The 17,499-nt window shown below is 40.1% G+C and overlaps 1 protein-coding gene across 1 annotated transcript in view; it reads left to right on the top strand.

The window, feature by feature from the left end:
• The first annotated feature begins 8,460 nt into the window (after positions 1–8,460).
• The window catches only part of CFAP144 (cilia and flagella associated protein 144), a 175,647-nt gene continuing 166,608 nt past the window's right edge, over positions 8,461–17,499 (top strand). Inside the window, exons 1-2 of the mRNA XM_053896539.1 lie at positions 8,461–8,589; positions 9,885–9,993. The gene's annotated coding sequence lies outside the window, so the exon portion shown is untranslated. The remainder of the gene's footprint in view (positions 8,590–9,884; positions 9,994–17,499) is intronic.

Here is a 17,499-nt window from a genome sequence, read left to right as displayed (position 1 = left end):
GATCTCTAGTACTGTGTTAAATGGTAATTAGGATAGCAGACATCCTTTCCTTATTTTTGATATCACTGGGAATGCATCTAAAATCCCATGCTAAGTACAATATTTGCTATAGGTTTTTTTTTTTTAGAGCTTATTTATTTATTTTGAGAGAGAGAGAGAGAGAGAGCAGGATGTGAGCATGAGTGGGGGAGGGCAGAGACAGAGGGAGAGAGAGAATCCTAAGCAGTCTTCATGCTGTCAGCACAGAGCCCAACTGGGGGCTCCAGCTTATGAACCGTGAGATCGTGACCTGAGCCGAAACCAAGAGTTGGACGCTTAACCAACTGAGCCACCCAGGGACCCCTGCTATAGGTTTTTTAATTTATAGATCTTATCAAGTTAAGAAAAGTCCCTTCCATTTCTAACTTCCTCAAAGATTTCATTAAAAGGTATTGAACTATGTAGGGTTTATCTCCTCTTCTTTGAAATGCATGTGTCTTGGGGTGCCTGGGTGGCTCAGTCGGTTAAGTGTCCGACTTTGGCTCAGATCATGATCTCGCGGTCCGTGAGTTTGAGCCCCATGTCGGGCTCTGTGCTGATGGCTCAGAGCCTGGAGCCTGTTTCCGATTCTGTGTCTCCCTCTCTCTCTGACCCTCCCCCGTTCATGCTCTGTCTCTCTCTGTCTCAAAAATAAATGTTGAAATGCATGTGTCTTACCAAGGCATTCAGAGTTCTTGTCAGTTTTCCCTGATTAGGTACTATTTTTTTTTAAGTTTATTTATTTTGAGGGAGAGAGTGCATGTGAGTGTGAGCAGGGGAGGGACAGAGAGAGAGGGAGACAGAGAATCCGAAACAGGCTGTGCAGTATCAGGCCAGAGCCAGACCCAGAAGCCAAAGTCTGGAGCTTAACCGACTGAGTCACCCAGGGGTCCCCGCTCATTAGGTACTATTAACATGATATTTATTATTAAAGTGATGTTTTGTAGGATGGTCGATCAGTCCGGGACCCTTTGGGTTTGATTGTAATTCAGGACAGAAAAATCAGGACAGTCTCAGAAAATGTGACTATGTAAGCATTCTTGATTCTTGAAAAAATATACTATCTCCAAATCCGGCTCAAGGTGGGTGTTCTTCTGTACTCCTGAGGCACTATATGCTCACTCCTATCTTGGGAATTATTGTAAGAGTTAAATTTAAATGAGACAAAGATACTCAAACTTTGTTTAAATCAGAAATCCTGTAGTGTCATTTTAACTTTTTACCTCTATGCATGTATGAGAAGAGAAAAATGCCAAAGATCCTCATCTGGATTAACCAGAGAAAGTCACAAATATTTATATCTTCCAGAAAATAGGGATGTCAACAATTATTAAGGAAGATGTCCAATCATTAAAAGTCTTTTAGAGATTATGGATTATTGTCATAGGACATACCAGCAATCTCAGAAGCTCCGATGTTTTAAAGGGCTATCTTGTTAGAAATAACATTTGCGAGAACAATTGTGTGGTGCACAATAAATAGTTTCTTTCCTTTTTTAAATGTTTATTTATTTTTGAGAGAGAGAGAGACAGAGACAGAGACAGAGACAGAGACAGAGACAGAAACAGAGCATGAGCCGGGGAGGAGCAGAGAGAAAGACACAGAATCCGAAGCAGGCTCCAGGCTCTGAGTTGTCAGCGCAGAGCCGGATACAGGGCTCAAACTCAGGAACTGCAAGATCATGACCTGAGCCAAAGTTGGATGCTCAACCGACTGAGCCACCCAGGCGCCCCCAGAATAGTTTCCGCTTATCCACAGCTGTGAAGAAGAAAGGAACATTTTCTCTTCTTACCTAGCTAAGAGTTCTTTTGCCAGTAGTTAGAAGGACCTATAATTTGATGGCTTAAACATTGAAATTCCATGAATTAGCAATGAAAAAAATCTAAACATCAGAGACACAAAACTTACCGTATGGAATAGAAAAAGACTTATTAATACATAGAATGTGGGGCATATCATGGTTGGCATCTATTAATTTGATCCATATAGAATTGCTATTTTGTATGTAAAACCAGTCAAAGATTGGCAATTTCATAAGGTCCAATCTAACACACTCTGGGGTATGACTGATGAATTATTTGTCCATGAATCCTGCTGGACTGTGAGCCCTTGGAAGGCAGGAACTATTTCTTGTTTATCTTTGAATAAAGATAGTAGCAGCACATAGTAGGTGATCAATAAATGTTAGATTTTGGTTCTTTGGCTCTTTCCTTTAATAAATGAATCCATTGAGGACATCCTTGCTGTGTTGCCATTTATTTCTAAAGCTAAACTGGCTTTCCAGTAAACATGCAAACACAGGCTTTCAGATTCTCTTCTTTGACTGTCTTCCTAGAATGATCTGTTGGTAGAGGTTCAATCTCTACTTTCCAGTCCTGAATCACCATCAAAAATTTGCTGTTCATTTAAGGAACAGATGTTTACTGTATTACTTTATTAGAAACGAGCTCCTGGGAGGATTGAGCTTTTAAATTATTAAACCTCTACTTTATTATTGATACTTTCTCTTCTGATTCTGCCACTCTCTAAATTGGAGGTCCTAGTACAACCTGATGCAGCCTCTCTCTATTACCTGGGAGTTTAGGCAGGACAAGACTCCAGTTCAGAGAGGTAACTAATGCCCTGGAAAGTGTCCCGTACTTGGATGGACTCAGGAGTGGCTTCTCTTCTGGGTTTTATCATTGGCTAGCTGAGTGACTTTGGGCAAGTTAGCAACCCCATCTAGGCTTATTTCCTCAGCCAATAAAAACTAATGGTCATGTCAGTAAAAGCTCCTTGCATGTGAAAATGCTCTAACAAGTGAGAGATTAGTAATACTAGCAGTAGGACAAAAAGGAATTTGGTCTCCATTCAGACCAGACTTCTGTGGTAGATAAGGGAGTCTGAGAGGGGTCTAAGGCTGCAAAAGAATGAAACAGATGTGTGTTCTCCTTTGGCTTTAGCTTTGATGCTAATCATCCCAGCACCAGTTTGCTTTTCCATCCTTCAGTTACCCGTGGGCAAAATGGGGATGACAAGAGCCTTACAGTACCACTGGGAAAATCTCCACTAGAGATTTGTGCCCTGATGCTATAAGGTGTCCTACTGTATGCAGTGAATTAATATCTTTACTAGGCATCTAGACTGATCTTGGCTATGTGTCATCCTTGAGGGAATTGCAAAAAGAGTCCCTTGAAATCATTTTCTGCAGGGCTTAAAACTTCCACAGAACTCTAGCTGAGAAAGGAGCATGTGAAGGCTCTTAGTGTTCCATAAAATGCAATGGAAGAAACACATGGTGATTATAATAAAGTTACTGGAATGTCATTGAGCAAGACTGGGCAAGACGTTAGGTCCAGTAGCTGCTTCACGTTGGCTGCCGGGACCTTGGGGAGGCAGTGCTCCAATGGTCAGGCTCTGGTGCACCTCTGGGCCTTGAAGGCAGAACCCACATGAAGTCTGAGGGGTGGGGTGGGGGCGGTGATGCTCCTGGGTCTACGTCTCAGCACCCTGGCTTCTCCTCGGGAACTGTGGTAAGGACTACACCTCCCAGTTTACCGAGCAGCTTCTGGGGAGGGAGGCCAAGTGAGTGAGGCCACCAGGTGGCAGAGTTCTGGGGTCCCACGTCCCAGAGTGCAGAGGGGGCATTGCAGAGCTGCTTGTGGGGGGGTGCCAGGAATATTTTTGGTAAGGAGGTGGGGAGATGTGACTGTATTTTCTAAAGCTATAAACTCTGTATAGATGTAAGATGATAGGGTTATTCTTTTGAGAATGTCATTACTTGATTTTCTTTTGCTAACCTGAGGTGACAACTGGGTCTTTGAGTCATTATACAAATCACTGATATTTAATGATGAGTGTTTCTCTTTTCTAAGAGGAGTGGAAGTACGTACATCTTGCTTAGGGGCAACTTTGTAGGGATATGATGCCTGCAAATTATTGGAACATAGACTCTGTTGGTAAGAATTCATTTCCCTCTTGGGGCACCTGGGTGATTCAGTTGGTTGAGCGTCTGACCTCGGCTCAGATCATGATCTCATGGTTCCTGGCTTGCAGCCCCACATAGGGCTCTCTGCTGTCAGTGCAGAGTCCACTTTGGTTCCTCTCCCCATCCCTCTCTGCACCACCCCCCCCAAATAAACGTTTAAAAAATTAAAAAAAAATCATTTCTCTAATTAGGAACTGTAAGATTTCTTATAAGTAGACTTCCATGAGACTGGGTTTATCGGTCCTTTAGAGCCTTAAAAACTGATATGAGAGAGGACCTTCTGAACCTGTCTCTGACAGAAGAGTTTCAGTATCCTAAAGTACTTGTAATTTGCTTCTCATCTGCAGGCCTTGCTAGAAAGGAAGAGAGAAAACTGTCATCTAATAGGCAAATTATTTTTCACACATCTGTTAATAAGACCCATCATTTTTTCCTGAACTGCCCTGACATTATTAAAATCATTTGTGCCCAGGGGTGGGGGCAGATGATTTATATCACTCTTGCTTTTCATAACAAGAATAGGCTAATGCTAGAATATCATTTAAATTAGACTGAGATCTTTTTGAAATTGGCTGAGGCACTTATTTAAATTGGCAAATGGTTTCCTTTTATAAGAGAATTATAAACAGTATCTTGATTGATGAATTTGCTAACTGTCCTTCCCGCCTTAGACATCCATTAGCTAAACTGTATAATAACACATGCAAAGACACACCAATGTGCTTCTAATTTAAACCCTTTTTTGGTGCTAGGAAGGCCAGTGCAGAGATCTCACTTGGAGGTCTGAGATTTCCTTTAAGTGACTTCTTTGAAGGGCCTGCTTTAGTAGCTTGTTGCCTCTATTTAATTGGGAGAATTTCAAGATGGAAATTAAATCAATCTCAAAATGTGTTTTAAAACTCTTTTTCTCACGCTACCTTTTCTTTTAGTTTAATTAGCTTGATTCTTTTTTTTTAAAGATTTTTTCTAATATTTCTTTTTTTTTTTTTTTTGAGAGAGAGAGAGACAGTGCAAGCAGGGAGGGGCAGAGAGAGAGGGAGACACAGAATCTGAAGCAGGCTCCAGTCTCTGAGCTATCAACACAGAGGCTGACGTGGGGCTTGAACTCACAGGCTGTGAGATCATGACCTGAGCCGAAGTTGGACAACTTCTGAGCCACCCAGGCGCCCCTAGCTTGGTTCTTTCTGGGTTTTTGTCTATTTATTTTCTATACCTTGAGCTAAGTCTCTGAGCCTCTGATCTAAAGTTCTTTAATTATTTTTTTAATTTTAAAAAATATTTTATTTTTAAGTCATCTCTACACCCAGTGTAGGGCTTGAATTTACAACCCCGAGATCAAGAGCCACATACTCTACTAAGCCAGCCAGGTGCTCCTAAAGTCCTTTTAAAAACTGTTGATTCTTTGCCTTTGCATTCACATAGATATCACCTTTCATTTATAGCAAATAACCTATTTTTTAAAGGAAAGTTTCTAGTCTTTTTGTATTTATCATGAAAACAACGAACTTTGCTTTCTTTAATCTCTCCTCTGTGAATAGTCAGCCTTCATCTATTCTCGTAGGACCCTGACCTGAAATGTCTCAGTTAATGTATAGGTCACAAGAGACTTTCTCCAGAATATGTTTGTACATGGCTGATCCTGATTTTGTAAGCCTTATCATAGTGAAATAATAACCAGTCCTCCTTTTCTGCAAAGACTTTGCTTGACTGGTGCTGAGTCAGTGACTGGGTTTACCCAGGGTTCATCTAGGTCCAAGGCCTCAGGTGGTGGAATTCTGTGTCCCGGAGTTTTGGCTCAGTCCACACATCAGAAGGCAACACTAGAGATTAAGTGTGGATGATCTGGGATGGGCTGCAAAGCTGGTGACTCTGTATAATCTTTTTGGTGGTCCTAATGAAATTGGACTGCAACTAAGAGCAAAATGTCAGATTTATGTGCACATTATTTTATGTAACACAAAGAAAAAAACCTGCCAATTAAACTGAAACACAGTGCTTTCCTATCACATTGAATTTTTGTTGAACAGCTATTGAAAGGGTTCTCTTAGATTTTTATTATGTATCACTCTTGTGCACCAGCTTGGTCAAGGAATCGATCACTTGTCTTGATGTGGTCCCTCTTCCCATCTCTTTCCTGTCCTCCTTTGCTATTTTAAGAAAAGATTTGGGTCATGCCAGCTCATAGCTAAGACTCAGATCTTATTCTGTGCTCAGGTAAAACAAACGGGGATCAAGAGGAAGTCAGGTTCACATCTCTTTTTGAACTTCTTCAGATACTTTGGCATTTCCTATCCCATACACATCTCTGATTCCAGCAGATACCATTTATTCAGTCATCCATTCATCTATCCTCCCATACACTCATCCCATACACTCATCCATCTATCCATCCATCCATCCATCCATCCATCCTTCAAACATTCATGAAGAGTTAGGTCACTGAATTTAGTTCTGTGGATACAAAGAGGAATAAGTAATTCCCTTCCCTTCGCAGAGTTTGTCCTGTACCAGGATCATTCACTCTGCTCTTACATAGTGCCACAACTCACTTCACTTTTTGATGAAAGAGCAGGGGGGAAATTTTGCTTGAACTCTCGAGTTGGATTTTCTGAAAGTTGAGGTGAAGTTCTTAGGTGACGAATGGGCTTCAATCTTTATATTCCTTGTGGATATTTTATGGAGGCAAGACAAGGCAAGAAGAGACTTGGCAAGTCAAAGGTTCACCACTCTCGGTTTGTTTTACTTCACACTTACCTCACAGTCTCTCTGAGAAGCTCAAGGCAGGACTTCAGCTATGGAAAAGAGTAAGATCCTTGAATTTTCATTCATCTTCCTGTTATAATAATGTTTAATATTTCAGTAGCATTCTGTCTATTGTTTTGAAGCCATATCTGCTAGGAACTAAGGCAGCTGGCACACTTTACTATTCATGAAAATGCGTATTTGGACAGTCCACTGAATACTATGCCACTTAAGCTGGGCGTTTAAAAATTAGTTTGACCTCTGGGCTCTGTGCTGACAGCTCGGAGCCTGGAGGCTGCTTTGGGTTCTGTGTCTCCCTCTCTCTCTGCCCTTTACCTGCTCACACTTGGTCTCTTTCTCTCAAAGATGAATAACATTAAAAAAAATTAGTTTGATCTACTTGTTTTTTTCTTGTTTAGTAGGTGGATTTGACGGAAGGGAGAAATGAAGAGATAAACATTTTTGAGGGGGAAGGTGGAATCCAGTTGCTCTGTCCTCATTAGAAAATGCTTTATACATGAGGTGGGTGTGGATGAGGATTTTGGACGAGTGGGAATTGAAATTTCCATTGCTGTGCCTCTTACCTTGGGCTGCCTTTGGTGTATCCCGAATAAAGTTTGCCTGCAGCCTAATGGCCAGTAGGCACTAACTTCCTAACCAAGAGTTTCATCCGATGAAAACCTGGAGAGTTTTTCCAACCTCTACGTTGGAGGGTTTGACTTAAGACAAATATGTGTGTTTTGAAAAAGTTCCCTGTGGACTGTAGGAATTCATCCTCACCCTCTGGCCCCTGAGATCATGGGCCTGGGGAAACCACTAATTTCTCTTTGCTCCAAACTCAGAAAGGGAGAAGAATAAATATATGGCACAGAAGTAGGACCAGAGCAGGGCTAATAGTGACTTTCAGGCTTCTTCCTTTTTTATTCTTATTCCCAGACTCAGAATCCACCCATCTAGATGGCCCAGGTTCTGCATTGACTGGAGCATATTTAAGAGGTACTAATAAATACATTTTGCTTGCTTTGTGTCTGGGTAGGGAAGCCTTTGGGATGGTTCCAAAAACATGGTTTTAAATGAATTCCAGTTTGGCGTATTTGTTTTTGCTTTGTTTCATTTTGTTTTTATATGTGATACTGCTGAAATGCTTGGGCTTGCTTAGGTTGGGTCAAGAACAACTTGTTGTTGTTGTTTTTTTCCCCCTCCCAGATCTAAAGGTCACCTTTCCAAATGATATCCATTCACCCGACAAACATGTATTGAACACCCGCTGTTCAAAAGATAGACCAATTACTGTGCTAAAGGAACCATAGCTAGAGTTCTTTATAGATATGGGAACATACTTCTCAAATTTTGTGCAACCGAATCTTCAAAGATAGACAGCAGTGTGCCATGGCACATCTTCCTGGGCAGAAAATATTTATTTAAGAAAAACAGATTTACTAAGTCCGATTTCAAACTTTGCACCAAATTCTAAGATAAAATAAAAGATTTTTATGAGAACTTTGTTTATAGCAGGTGCCTTCATCTTTTTCTCCAGACCCTTTGTAGGAGTCTGTGGACATGTACATTCTACAAGTATTTCAGTGGAAAACTTTGAGAAGCACTGAAGAGTGAGGTGGGGTTGGGGAGATGGTGGAGGAGGGAGAGAGAGAAACAGAAAGGGAGAGCAAGTGAAAGAAAGAGAGAGGGTTGATTTTTCAGACAATCTTGTTTTAATTTCTTACCCTCTTTGAATTTCCCATTAACGGTCTTCAGAACCTCAACCCTAATGCTAATCTTTGGTTGGAACAAGGGACAGATTCATGGCTCTTGCATTTCCCAGAATTTCCATGAAGAGGAGATGCCAAACAGGATACACACAGGTGAGGGCCAGTCAAGATAATTCCAAGTCAAGGCGTGTAACTCAGCTCATAAACAGTCAGGTGGTAACTCTAACAGTAGTTATATAACTTCTAGTTCTATGATCCAGGGATCTTAGGCTACTTCTATAGTTAAAGTGTGATGAATTTAGATTTTTCTTTCTCAGTATCTTTTGATTGCTGCACTGTCCTTATCTTATACCAATGGACTATGAGATAGGCAAACAATTTTCGATTTGAATGACATGCAAAATGCTTTTCCCCTTAGAACTTTATAGGGAAACTTGGCCAAAGGCAAAGAATATCATATCCCAGCCCTATCTTCAAGTCCTTGGCCTCACTCCTGATGACCAGTGGTATGAAGTATCTGCTCTGTTGTTAGGGTGTCTCTAGCCCTGTGTCCCCAGTCAGCTCCAGAAGCTGACTTTATCTCTGGCTTCTGAAGTTTCTGTAAGAGGCAGTCAGGAAAGTTGGTCGAGTGAGAGTGGATGTGTATGTTGCAGTAATAAAAAATGTCTATGTAGACAGCATGATTTCAGAGTTTTTTTGACTGCTTGGAAGGGTAAACAAGTTTGATAACCTTTAGTGTATTCAGTTGACTAAAGTTTGGAGGAATCTCTTATTCCATCTACTTTTTTTTTTTTTTTAAGTTCTTGGCAGTCTGTGTATCTAAAAATTTCCCTTCCTTATGGTCTTGATTTAGAAAGCAAATAGGGGTGCCTGAGTGGCTCAGTTGGTTAAGCGTCCAACTCTTGATTCAGCTCAGGTCAGGATCTCCCAGTTTCGCGGGTTCGAGCCCCGCATTGGGCTCTGTGCTTGGTAGTGCAAAGGCTGCTTAGGATTCTCTCTCTCCTTCTCTCTGCCCCTCCCCCACTTGCGCTGTCTCTGTCTCTGTCTCTCTCAAAACAAAAATAAAACTGAAAAAAAAATAAAAGAAAGCAAACATGACTGAGAAAATGTGTTTAAAGATAATTTCAGTTTTTACTTAGTTTTTACATAGCAGTGCATCACATAGTGTTGCGGGTGCTGGGGGTGTGATGGCGAGAAAAGCAACATGGCTCTTGCTTTCATACAGCTTACATTTTCGTTGGGGAAGATAGACATTATCTGAAGGTTCCCATCAGAAAACAAGTCCAAATGTCTCATGGAGAGTGTTTCGTCCAAGACTAAATAGTGGTAATTCGAATCCCTTGGCAGGCATGACCTTTTTCGTCTCAGCTCATCCCTGATCCCTAGATCCAGCACCAGAGCTTCCGGAAGGTTATATACAATCAGACTTAACCCTTGTCTTTCCCCAGATGCAGGAATTCCATTTTCCAAAGCTACACTGTTCTCCAGGCTAGAACAATGGGGAGAATGCTGGATCCGGAGAGAGAGAGGTGGCCACCTCAAGGAAAATGTAACCAGGTAAGAGTACAAGCAGGGGGGAAAATGAACAAACATTTCTGATTTGTAAGATATGGTAAATAAAGGCAGTTTTGCCAGTGGCCTTCCATATGGATATCCAAATTCTTTAAAACCTAGCAGCTGGCCTTGGGGTTTTCTGATTATGATCTGCACCATGTAGCGTAACTTGGGAGAATAGCGTAAATGTTTGCTCCTAGGATATTTTAGAGCAAAACTTTGATGAAATAGGAATAGAACCCGGAAGCAGAGTGGTACTTAAAAGTATAGGCTCTGGGGCCCGACTCCCAGATTTGAACCTTAGCTCCACTGATAAACTCTGTGATCCCCGGGCAAGTTATTTAACTTCTCTGTGCGTTAAGTTCATGTACAGAATGAAGATAATAGTGGGACTTATGTCACAGGGTTGTTGTAAGGATTAAATATCTTGCCCATTTTACTGATTTTTTGATGCACATTTTTCCATATTTTAGACCTTTGAAAATGGAGTATTTCTCGAAGTCAATGACAGACAGCTTGCAATCTTTTTGGCCAGGTGGCAGTAGCGATAAAATCATTAACTGTGTATTTGCAAATATCAAAAACTTACACAACAAAACTTGCAGAATGGGTGTCAGTGGGTCAGAAGATGATCTTGGAGATAATAGAGGAGTGCTATTTTAACTCCCAGGAAGGAAAGGGTTGAGCGGAGGGGTGGGGAAGACCCTAAATAAAATGTCCTCAGCAGCATTCCTGAAGAGGGAGCCACAGTAAGCCAGGTACACATAAATACTTGCAAACCTGAAGTCAAAGCCCAGAACTTTTAGATCACATAGCATCCTTTAAGACATGCTGTATTTTAGTGCTCGTAACGGCATGGAAGGCAATAAATTGTAAATTGCCTGTAGATTTGTGAATTGACAACCCTGAGTCAAAATGTAATTCAGAAGAGTCAGACTCTGAACATAAAGAAGTTTTAGCATCATCTTTATGTATTTATTTCACTTACTCGCTTCACAAATTTATTTCCTTTTAATGTAGGCACAGGAGTAATATATACTAAAAATCAAAGAAAACTCTTTCAATACCTGTTCGATAAAAACTTAATGTGATAAGAAAGCATGGTATTATAACTTAAATGGCATAGTGTTTTCTCTCTTAGTGCATAAAATAATGATGCGTCTTAGAACTGGCGGTATCTTAGATTTGATGAAATGCGGCAATATAAATAGAGCACCTAGAAAAGAGTATGGTACACAGTAAATACTAAAAAAGTGAGCTATTATTATTATTACTGCATTTTAGTTCTGTTTCTGGAGGACAGGGAAGAGAGCTATTTTGGGGTGGGGGCGGTGGTTAGCTAAGGACAGACAACGCCTGCGAGAATGCCACATACTGAAAAATCTCACGCTGTGTAAAATCAGGCACTGAAAATAACAGTGTGGGAAAAAATTGTGTATGGAGAAGTGCAACATGTGCACAATAACAACATCCTTGCCCTAATGCTGGTCACATGGGAGCTCCTTTGTGTTACGGGAACATGCTTTGGAGTGGAACGGACTGAACTTGACATTTTCTCCTAGTCACCTTGCCAAATAAGTGCTATTCATATTTTATAGATCAGAAAATGAGTTGAGGGGCACTGGGGTGGCTCAGGCGTTTAAGCATCCAACTTCTGCTCAGGTCATGATCTCGCGGTTTGTGGGTTCGAGCCCTGCGTTGGGGTCTTTGCTGTCAGTGCAGAGCCTGCTTCGGATCCTCTGTCCCCCTCTCTTTCTGCCCCCCTCTCTGCCCCTTCCCCACTCATTCCCTCTCTCTCTCTCTCTCTCAAAAAGAAATAAACGTTAAAAAAAAATGAGTTGAGGATCAGAAATTTACTTTGGGTCATATGGTTGTAAGTGATGATGATGGTAGGAGTCAAAGCTAGGTCTTCCTAGCTCCCGAGCCCCTGCTTTTCACACTGACGTCACAAAGCCCACTTCAGCCAGATTCCCCCATTCCTCACATTCACTTGTCCCATCCCAGAATAATTATACCCTTTGCTGGATGAACTCTTAGCCACATCTGCCTCGGGCTAGGTTTTAGAATGTGGCAAATAACCAGAAACAAAAGATAGTTGATTTTTCCTTGAGGTATTTTCTGAATTTGCTTGGTAAGTTCGGCTCTCAAATTTCTGCCTGTAGTTGGCAACTGAATTTCCTGAGATTGTAAGGTCAGCATCTGTCTCTAGGCCAAAAAGTGCCACGAGACCTACTGTAATTCAGAGGGTTAGGTTTGCAGTTCGTGTTTTGAAGAGCTTTCAAAATTTGTAAGTTTTAGATAAACTGTCACCAGATGGCAGCAAAATGCCTTGGGCATATGATCCGAACTATGTAACATGTCCGACTGTTTATTTCCAGTCATTCACAGAATATTCCATTCATTTACAGAAACAACTGAGTCTAAACAAAATTATTGCCTACTATATATAAATGTTATTTTCAGAGCAAGCTTTTCAAACAAATGACCAAACTATCACTCTCAGAGTGATTATATATATATATATATATATATATATATATATATATATATATATGAAATTTTATTTTTTTAAAAATTTACATCCAAATTAGTTAGCACATAGTGCAACAATGATTTCAGGAGTAGATTCCTTAATGCCCCTTACCCACTTAACCCATCCCCACCCCCTACCTCCTCCAGTAACCCTCTGTTCTCCATATTTATGAGTCTCTTATGGTTTGTCCCCCTCCCTGTTTTTATATTATTTTTGTTTCCCTTCCCTATGTTCATCTGTTTTGTCTTTTAAAGTCCTCATATGAGTGAAGTCATATGATTTTTGTCTTTCTCTGACTGACTGATTTCACTTAGCATAATACTCTCCAGTTCCATCCACGTAGTTGCAAATGGCAAGATTTCATTCTTTTTGATTGCCGAGTAATACTCTATTGTGTGTATATATATATATATACCACATTTTCTTTATCCATTCATCCATTGATGGACATTTGGGCTCTTTCCATACTTTGGCTATTGTTGATAGTGCTGCTATAAACATGGGGGTGCATGTGTCCCTTCGAAACAGCACACCTGTATCCCTTGGATAAATACCTAGTAGTGCAGTTGCTGGGTCATAGGGTAGTTCTATTTTTAGTTTTTTGAGGAACTTCTGTACTGTTTTCCAGAGTGGCTGCACCAACTTGCATTCCCACCAACAATGCAAAAGAGATCTTCTTTCTCCACATCCTTGCCCACATTTGTTGTTGCCAGAGTTGTTAACGTTAGCCATTCTGACAGGTGTAAGGTGGTATCTCATGATAGTTTTGATTTGTATTTCCCTGATGATGAGTGAAGTTGGGCATTTTTTCATGTGTCGGTTAGCCATCTGGATGTCTTCTTTGGAGAAGTGTCTATTCATGTCTTTTGCCCATTTCTTCACTGGATTATTTGCTTTTTGGGTGTTGAGTTTGAGAAGTTCTTTATAGATTTTGGATACTAACCCTTTATCTGATATGTTGTTTGCAAATATCTTCTCCCATTCTGTCGGTTGCCTTTTAGTTTTGCTGATTGTTTCCTTCACTGTGCAGATTTTTATTTTGATGAGGTCCCAGCAGTTCATTTTTGCTTTTGTTTTCCTTGCCTCCAGAGATGTGTTGAGTAAGAAGTTGCTGCGGCCAAGATCAAAGAGGTTTTTGCCTGCTCTCTCCTGGAGGATTTTTATGGCTTCCTGTCTTACATTTAGGTCTTTCATCCATTGTGAGTTTATTTTTGTGTACGGTGTAAGAAAGTGGTCCAGGTTCATTTTTCTGCATGTTGCTGTCCAGTTTTCCCAGCACCACTTGCTGAAGAGACTGTGTTTATTCCATTGGATATTCTTTCCTGCTTTGTCAAAGATTAGTTGGCCATACATTTGTGGGTCCATTTGTGGGTTCTCTATTCGGTTCCCTTGATCTAAGTGTCTGTTCTTGTGCCAGTACCATACTGTCTTGATGATTAAAGCTTTGTAGTACAGCTTGAAGTCTGGGATTGTGATGCCTCCTGCTTTGGATTTCTTTTTCAAAATTGCTTTGGCTATTTGGGGTCTTTTTTGGTTCCATACAAATTTTAGGATTATTTGTTCTAGCTCTGTGAAGAATGCTGGTGTTATTTTGATACGGATTGCTTTGAATATGTAGATTGCTTTGGGTAGTATCAACATTTTAATAATATTTGTTCTTCCTATCCAGGAGCATGGAATCTTTTTCCATTTTTTTGTGTCTTCTTCAATTTCTTTCATAAGCTTTCTATAGTTTTCAGTGTATAGGTTTTTCACCTCTTTGGTTAGATTTATTCCTAGGTATTTTATGGCTTTTGGTGCAACTGTAAATGGGATCGATTCCTTGATTTCTCTTTCTGTCACTTCATTGTTGGTGTATAGGAATGCAACTGATTTCTGTGCATTGATTTTATATCCTGCCACTTTGCTGAATTCATGAATCAGTTCTAGCAGTTTTTTGGTGGAATCTTTATATAGAGTATCATGTCATCTGTGAAGAGTGAAAGTTTGACCTCCTCCTGGCTGATTTGGATGCCTTTTATTTCTTTGTGTTGTCTGATTGCAGAGGTTAAGACTTCCAATACTATGTTGAATAATGGTGGTGAGAGTGGACATCCCTGTCTTGTTCCTGACCTTAGGGGGAAAGCTCTCAGTTTTTCCCTATTGAGGATGATATTAGCGTTGGGTTGTTCATGTATGGCTTTTATGATCTCGAGGTATGCTCCTTTTACCCCTACTTTCTTGAGGGTTTTTATCCAGAAAGGATGCTGTATATTATCAAATGCTTCCTCTGCATCTATTGAGAGGATCATATGGTTCTTGTCCTTTCTTTTATTGATGTGATGAATCATGTTAATTGTTTTGCGGATATTGGACCAGCCTTGCATCCCAGGTATAAATCCCACTTGGTTGTGGTGAATAATTTTTTTTAATGTATTGTTGGATCCAGTTGGCTAATATCTTCATCAGGGAAATTGGTCTATAGTTCTCCTTTTTAGTGGAGTCTCTGTCTGGTTTTGGAATCAAGGTAATCCTGGCTTCATAGAAAGAGTTTGGAAGTTTTCCTTCCATTTCTATTTTTTGGAATAGTTTCAAGAGAATAGGTGTCAACTCTTCCTTAAATGTTTGGTAGAATTCCCCTGGAAAGCCATCTGGCCCTGGACTCTTGTTATTTTTGGCAGATTTTTGATTACTAATTCGAGTTCCTTACTGGTTATGGGTCTGTTCAAATTTTCTATTTCTTCCTGTTTCAGTTTTGGTAGTGTATATGTTTCCAGGAATTTGTCCATTTCTTCCAGATTACCCATTTTATTGGCATATAATTGCTTATAATATTCTCTTATTATTGTTTGTATTGTGTTGGTTGTGATCTCTCCTATTTCATTCTTGATTTTATTTATTTGGGTCCTTTCCTTTTTCTTCTTGATCAAACTGGCTAGTGGTTTATCAATTTTGTTAATTCTTTCAAAGAACCAGCTTCTGGTTTCATTGATCTGTTCTACCATTTTTTTGGTTTCAATAGCATTAATTTCTGCTCCAACCTTTATTATTTGCTGTCTTCTGCTGGTTTTGGGTTTTATTTGCTGTTCTTTTTCCAGCTCCTTAAGGCGTAAGGTTAGGTTGTGTATCTGAGATCTTTCTTCCTTCTTTAGGAAGGCCTGGATTGCTATATACTTTCCTCTTATGACTGCTTTTGCTGCGTCCCAGAGGTTTTGGGTTGTGGTGTTATCATTTTCATTGACTTCCATATACTTTTTAATTTCATCTTTAACTGCTTGGTTAGCCCATTCATTCTTTAGTAGGATGTTCTTCACTTCTCCAAGTATTTGTTACCTTTCCAAATTTTTTCTTGTGGTTGATTTCAAGTTTCATAGCATTGTGGTCTGAAAATATGTACGGTATGATCTCAATCTTTTTGTACTTACTTAGGGCTGAGTTGTGTCCCAGTATATGGTCTATTCTGGAGAATGTTCCATGTGCACTGGAGAAGAATGTATATTCTGCTGCTTTAGGATGAAATGTTCTGAATATATCTGTTAAGTCCATCTGGTCCAGTGTGTCATTCAAAGCCATTGTTTCCTTGTTGATTTTTTTTTTAATTTTTTTTTAACATTTATTTATTTTTGAGACAGAGAGAGACAGAGCATGAACAGGGGAGGGGCAGAGAGAGAGGGAGACACAGAATCTGAAACAGGCTCCAGGCTCTGAGCGGTCAGCACAGAGCCCGACGCGGGGCTCGAACTCACGGACCGTGAGATCATGACCTGAGCCAAAGTCGGACGCTTAACGGACTGAACCACCCAGGCACCCCTCCTTGTTGATTTTTTGATTAGATGATCTGTCCATTGCTGTGAGTGGGGTGTTGAAGTCTCTTACTATTATGGTATTACTATCGATGAGTTTCTTTATGTTTGTGATTAACTGGTTTATATATTTGGGTGCTATCACATTTGGTGCATAAATGTTTACAATTGTTAGGTCTTCCTGGTGGATAGACCCTTTGATTATGATATAATGCCCTTTTGCATCTCTTGATACAGTCTTTATTTTAAAGTCTAGATTGTCTGATATAAGTATGGCTACTCTGGCTTTCTTTTGTCGATCATTAGCATGATAGATGGTTCTCCATCCCCTTATTTTCAATCTGAAGGTGTCTTTAGGTCTAAAGTGGGTCTCTTGTAAACAGCATATAGATGGATCTTGTTTTCTTATCCATTCTGTTACCCTATGTCTTTTAATTGGAGCATTGAGTCCATTGACGTTTAGAGTGAGTACTGAAAGATATGAATTTATTGCCATTATGATGCTTGTTGGGTTGGAGTTTCTGGTGGTGTTCTCTGGTCCTTTCTAATCTTTTGTTGCTTTTGGTATTTATTTATTTATATATATATATTTTCATCTTTTCTCCCCTCAGAAAGTCCCCCTTAAAATTTCTTGCAGGGCTGGTTTAGTGGTCACAAACTCCTTTAATTTTTGTTTGGGAAACTTTTATCTTTCCTTCTATTTTGAATGACAGCTTTTCTGGATGAAGAATTCTTGTCTGCATATTTTTCTGATTCAGCACACTGAATATATCCCGCCACTCCTTTCTGGCCTGCCAAGGTTCTGTGGATAGGTCTGCTGCAAACCTGATCTGTCTTCCCTTGTAGGTTAGGGACTTTTTTTCCCTTGCTGCTTTCATGATTCTCTCCTTGCCTGAGTATTTTGTGAATTTGACTATGATATGCCTTGTTGATGGTCAGTTTTTGTTGAATCCAATGGGGGTCCTCTGTGCCTCCTGGATTGTGATGTCTTTGTCTATCCCCAGGTTGGGAAAGTTTTCCAGTATGATTTGCTCACATAACCCTTCTACCCCTATTTCTCTCTCTTCCTCTTCTGGGACCCCTTATGATTCTGATGTTGTTCCTTTTTAATGAGTCACTGATTTCTCTAATTCTTAAATTGTGCTCTTTTGCCTTAATCTCCCTCCTTCATTATTCTCTATAAATTTGTCCTGT

Source organism: Panthera pardus, unplaced genomic scaffold (assembly GCF_024362965.1).
Source record: "Panthera pardus isolate Hobbes unplaced genomic scaffold, ASM2436296v1 HiC_scaffold_11, whole genome shotgun sequence".
NCBI classification, from domain to species: Eukaryota; Metazoa; Chordata; class Mammalia; order Carnivora; family Felidae; genus Panthera; species Panthera pardus.
The sequence above is the reverse complement of the archived record's forward strand: the minus strand, read 5'-3'. Positions and strand labels throughout refer to the sequence as shown.